Raw genomic sequence first — 4,624 nt, 5'->3', positions numbered from 1 at the left:
CACAATTTCAACGCTAGATGTGGTATGATTACATTGATTTTTGTAGATACAAAATGCTCGTTTTTATTTATTTGTGACACAATTCCATTTTATTTTCCCGCGAATATATCTATTCATACGACAAACGAACATCATGTAAGTGTTCATGTGTCGTATGAATAGATATCGTTGCGGGAAATTCAAATGGAAAAACAGCGAGCATTTTGTATCTACAAACATCTATTTTAACAGACCACATCTGGCGTTGAAATTTCAGCAATGGACATAAGGAACACTGATTTTTAATTGGTTAAGTTTATTTTACGAAATATTGTACGAAATTTTCGTTGATTTTGAGTAGTAATGTTACTTAAACAGTTCTGAGCAGGAATATCGTCCACATCTCATCATGACATTTTCCATTGCATCAGCCGAATGCATTAGCATAATTTTATTTTCGTAGCCGTTATCATGACCATCTAATAATTAGTAACAGCCGTCATTATGAGGCGTTTTTTCAAAACCCACTCGAATTTAATCGTTGATAAAAATGTTGTTTGTTCATGTGGAATGCTGTAGATTGGAATAACCGAAGCAAAAATATTAAAGATTTCAATAAAATGTTTTTCATATTTATCTTTAATCTAAATCCTTTAAGATTAGGGTTTGACTGAGAAAGTGGTGAATTTTGTTAGATTTTTGACCACATGCTAACGGATGTCTTGAAAAGTAAGCAACTAGGGAGGTAGGGATTACGTTACCAAAGTCCTTCTCACTTAGTCTCGCAAAGAACACACTCACACCTGCTCAAATGAATACGTAAAATATAAAGAATAGGGAAATACTTACACTCCGCTTTCCACCGACATGTAAACAGTATCTCAGTCGTCGCATGATCCACAGTCGTCGCTGGAGGTGATTGAACGGTGTGTACGATGATGCTTGCGTTATGGTCCTTCAACGCCTAATAGCCAAAGGTGTTACATTTCTTAGAACGTTTTCCGGGAAATGTTAGTGCAGTGTGTAACTAGAGGATCTAATATACAGAATACAGTGTCGATTGTAATATGCTATGATTATATATTGAATATATAGTCATTTGAAATTTTATTGCAATGCGCATTTGGTAATGTTGAGTTTGCCTCAAAAAATTGCGTTGCCCAACTTAGGATTGAAATCACGTGCTTTTAGGAAAATCGGATACATATATATCCTTGTTACAATATCAATTTCTCATATGTGTGTATTATTTTTTCACTAATGTATATGTATCCAAGTAGAAGCTTTCAAACTCTCAAATCAAGCATAGCGATGTATTAACTGTCTTTATATCAGTGTCGCTAAATTGGTAAATGTTTTCATCTATGTACATATATCTTCAGTCTTCTTTAATCTCTGCAACCAAGCATGGTGATGTAGGCACTATCTTCACATGCCGTGGAGGAGGAGTCATCAAGGATGGCAGGAATATATTGTCCCGGCGGCAGAATGGTGTTGTCTATGTATGGCTCATATCTGAAACCAACAGGCAGTTAATAAAAAAAATATAATAAAAAAGAAGCAACTAATAGACTAAAGATTGAATGCCTACACACAACATTTGAAATATGTACATTTTTATATTTAACGTTGTTCGGATTAATCTATTAACAGAAAAAATAAATGTTTTGAAAATGTATACATTTATTCGTTTTAGATAAAACTTAAAACAATAATACAAATGTAAACACTGATAAAAAAACGCATTGAACTATCAACTGTAAGATTGTAAGGACAGGTCAAAGTTGTGGAACGACTTCAAACTAGTCATATCAACAATGCAGACCGATTCCTTTGACCAGAGTCACTTTAAAGCAAAAATATAAGAACATGCATGCACATACAAAACGTACCATTCGCTATGAATTAATGTACATTTTAACCAATAAGATACAAATTCTTAATATAAGATCATTCCAGCAAAAGAACACCGGTTTACCTGTACTCGTGGAACACCTTGGTGAGCCTACCTGTACTCGTGGAACACCTTGGTGAGCCTACCTGTACTCGTGGAACACCTTGGTGAGCCTACCTGTACTCGTGTAACACCTTGGTGAGCCTCTCAACTTCTGGCGGTCTCACCGTCACTGCCGCCACCTGAATATAGGCTTCTTTGCCGTGTAAGGCGAGTACAAACTTGTTAAGTTCGTCTACAGAAGAGAACCTTGAAAAAATGAATATATTATAATGTTATATTAATATTAATATTGAAGTTTCTGGACCTTTACAGGATTTTAAAAGAGCGAAATGCCAGTTATACAAGATGTGTACGCATGGTGAGCAATTTTCATTTTCAGCTGTCAGTAGTTGAAATAAAAACACGGCAACTACATATACTTTGATGCTTTTTTAACGGCTAACTTTCAAATTTACATTTGATAATTTGACTACATTCTGTACAAGCTCACGATAAAAATCATTCACCCGTGACGATCGGATTGTTTACCACGTAGGGAAGGTATAGTTTCATCTCTTTGCACGTGGAAATGGTGAAACGCGCTATAATTCTTTTTTTTTGTCAAGTTGCCCATTCTATGTGGGTGCTTACACCAGGAAAACATAACATCAATACAAATGAACAATATGGCTCGTATAAAAATTCAGGAGCGCAACCGCGCGATTGACATGTTGAAAACTACCCATCACACGTGTCCAAGCGTCCGGTCGTCATGGATGAATGATTTGATCGTGAGCTTTCACAGACTGTAATCAAGGGCTCACATGTCCAATGTTCAACCAAATTCTTTATAAATAACTGAGATATTTGAGATATTCAAGTTTGAACAGTGGTGCATTTAAAACGTATCCACGTATGTGTTGCCTTAGAAAAGTCTCAAAATGTATATTGTACACGGCTTACGCGAATTTCTGAAAAATAACATGGAAAGGTTTCCTAGCACGGAAAACGTAGCGCAACCCATATTAAATGTACAACGGTAAACTATAGTGGGATAATGCACGATATGGAGAGCTTACATTAACGCGGCTTATTCGGAAGTTTTGGTATAGTTTTGAGCATGGCATTTACTGCGGAATCATGACATTAAAGAATAGAACTAAGAACACAAGAATTAAATGAAGATGAAAGATAAACAAATGCCCCAGTGTGATCCAAAACACTCCCTTAGAAAAAAAGATTATTTTTTAATGAGTATGAAACACAGCCGAAAAAAGCCTTTTTTAGAACGTATATGAGCACTTGTTAGTTCTTTAGTAAATGTTTAGTTATTTCTAACACAACTCAAGTATACACAAATGCCCAGATGCAGACAAAACAATAAAATGCACAATAAAACAAAACACAATTCACAATTGAATCGCGTTCTGAGAAAACTGGGCTTAATGCATGTGAATTAAGTGCCGTCCCAGATTAGCCTATGCAGTTTGCACAGGCTAATCAGGGACGACACTTTCCGCCTAACCAAGATTTTCGGTAAGAAGGGACTGCCTTTCCACGCAAAATACCATAAAAGCGGAAAGTGTTGTCCCTGATTAGCCTGTGCGGACTGCACAGGCTGATCTGGGACAAAACTTACCGCACATGCATTATGCCCAATTTTATTTTATTTTTATTAAACAAGAAAAGACAATAAGCGCAAATACACACCTGAAAATTGAGCCCTTCGGTTTAATATACCGACCATTGTACTTTGTTATGAAGCCATGCGAGTCAAACAGCTCGTATGTGTTCTCGTGTTTGAAGATGGCGTGAGACAGAACGCCACATGTGACAATAAATGCGCTCTCAGAAGCGGCGTCGTCAAGGAACGCCTGTGAACGAAAATACATTAATTCATTATTAAATCAATGCATATGTATTTGAATAGTATAATCCATGAAATAAATGAGCTTTCGTGTAATTTTAAATATGACAGACTGAATAAATGTATATGTCAATAAAAACGAAGAAATTAATAAAGTGTTGCATGACTGACTTGTTTAGTGTCTTACTGAATAAATACACAAATCAATAAATAAATAAATTTAAAAAGTAAATAATATAAATCAATCAATCAATCAACAATTCAATCAATGGGTGGGTGAGGCAGTCAGTAAGTGATTGAATAAGTGAGTGCAAAAATTAGTGTGTGAGTGAGAGTGCGAGTTTGTGAGTGACTAAAACAGAGTGAGTGAGTGAGTGAGTGAGTGAGTGAGTGAGTGAGTGAGTGAGTGAGTGAGTGAGTGAGTGAGTGAGTGAGCGAGTGTGTGAGTTTGTGAGTGAGTGAGCGAGTGAGTGCGTGAGTGAGTGAGTACTTGCGTGAGTTTGTGAGCGGGTCGGCGGGTCGGTCGGTCAGGCAGTCAAGGAAGTCAAGGAAGGAATAAAGAAGGAAGGGAGAGAGGAGAGGGGGAAGGGAGGGAGCAATCAATCAAGCAACGAAGCATGTCATGAGCATGGAACCATGGAAGATTCGACCGACTGACCGAATGACTGGCGTATTGACTTAGAGCACATACATACAGTATGTTTAATGATACCTTTAATGACGGCAAGCCATCTCCAAAAGCTCGCAGGCTCGTTGTACAGACGTATTCTTTCCCTCCCAGCTTGACATCGACGTAAGGACGGCCAAATACGTTGAAAAGTCGAATGAATTCGTCAACCGGA

General features: G+C 37.2%; 2 long non-coding RNA genes across 4 annotated transcripts in view; both read right to left on the bottom strand.

Moving 5' to 3' along the window:
* Positions 1-1,190: 1,190 nt before the first annotated feature.
* Positions 1,191-3,785, bottom strand: LOC127874255 (uncharacterized). Of its 3 annotated transcripts, none has more exons than XR_008046743.1 (4): positions 3,626-3,785; positions 2,068-2,182; positions 2,020-2,036; positions 1,191-1,494 (listed from the first exon to the last, which is right to left on the bottom strand). It is a non-coding gene; the product is annotated as an uncharacterized LOC127874255 (long non-coding RNA). The 3 variants fall into 3 exon arrangements; XR_008046741.1 differs by lacking the exon at positions 2,020-2,036 and adding an exon at positions 1,989-2,005; XR_008046740.1 differs by lacking the exon at positions 2,020-2,036 and adding an exon at positions 1,958-1,974.
* Positions 3,786-4,500: 715 nt separating this feature from the next.
* Positions 4,501-4,624, bottom strand: part of LOC127874256 (uncharacterized) — a 1,376-nt gene continuing 1,252 nt past the window's right edge. The window contains exon 3 of the long non-coding RNA XR_008046744.1: positions 4,501-4,624. This exon is cut by the window's right edge and continues 54 nt beyond it. This is a non-coding gene — a long non-coding RNA (uncharacterized LOC127874256).

The sequence above is a fragment of the Dreissena polymorpha genome, chromosome 3, assembly GCF_020536995.1.
Source record: "Dreissena polymorpha isolate Duluth1 chromosome 3, UMN_Dpol_1.0, whole genome shotgun sequence".
Taxonomy (NCBI): Eukaryota; Metazoa; Mollusca; class Bivalvia; order Myida; family Dreissenidae; genus Dreissena; species Dreissena polymorpha.
The sequence above is the reverse complement of the archived record's forward strand: the minus strand, read 5'-3'. Positions and strand labels throughout refer to the sequence as shown.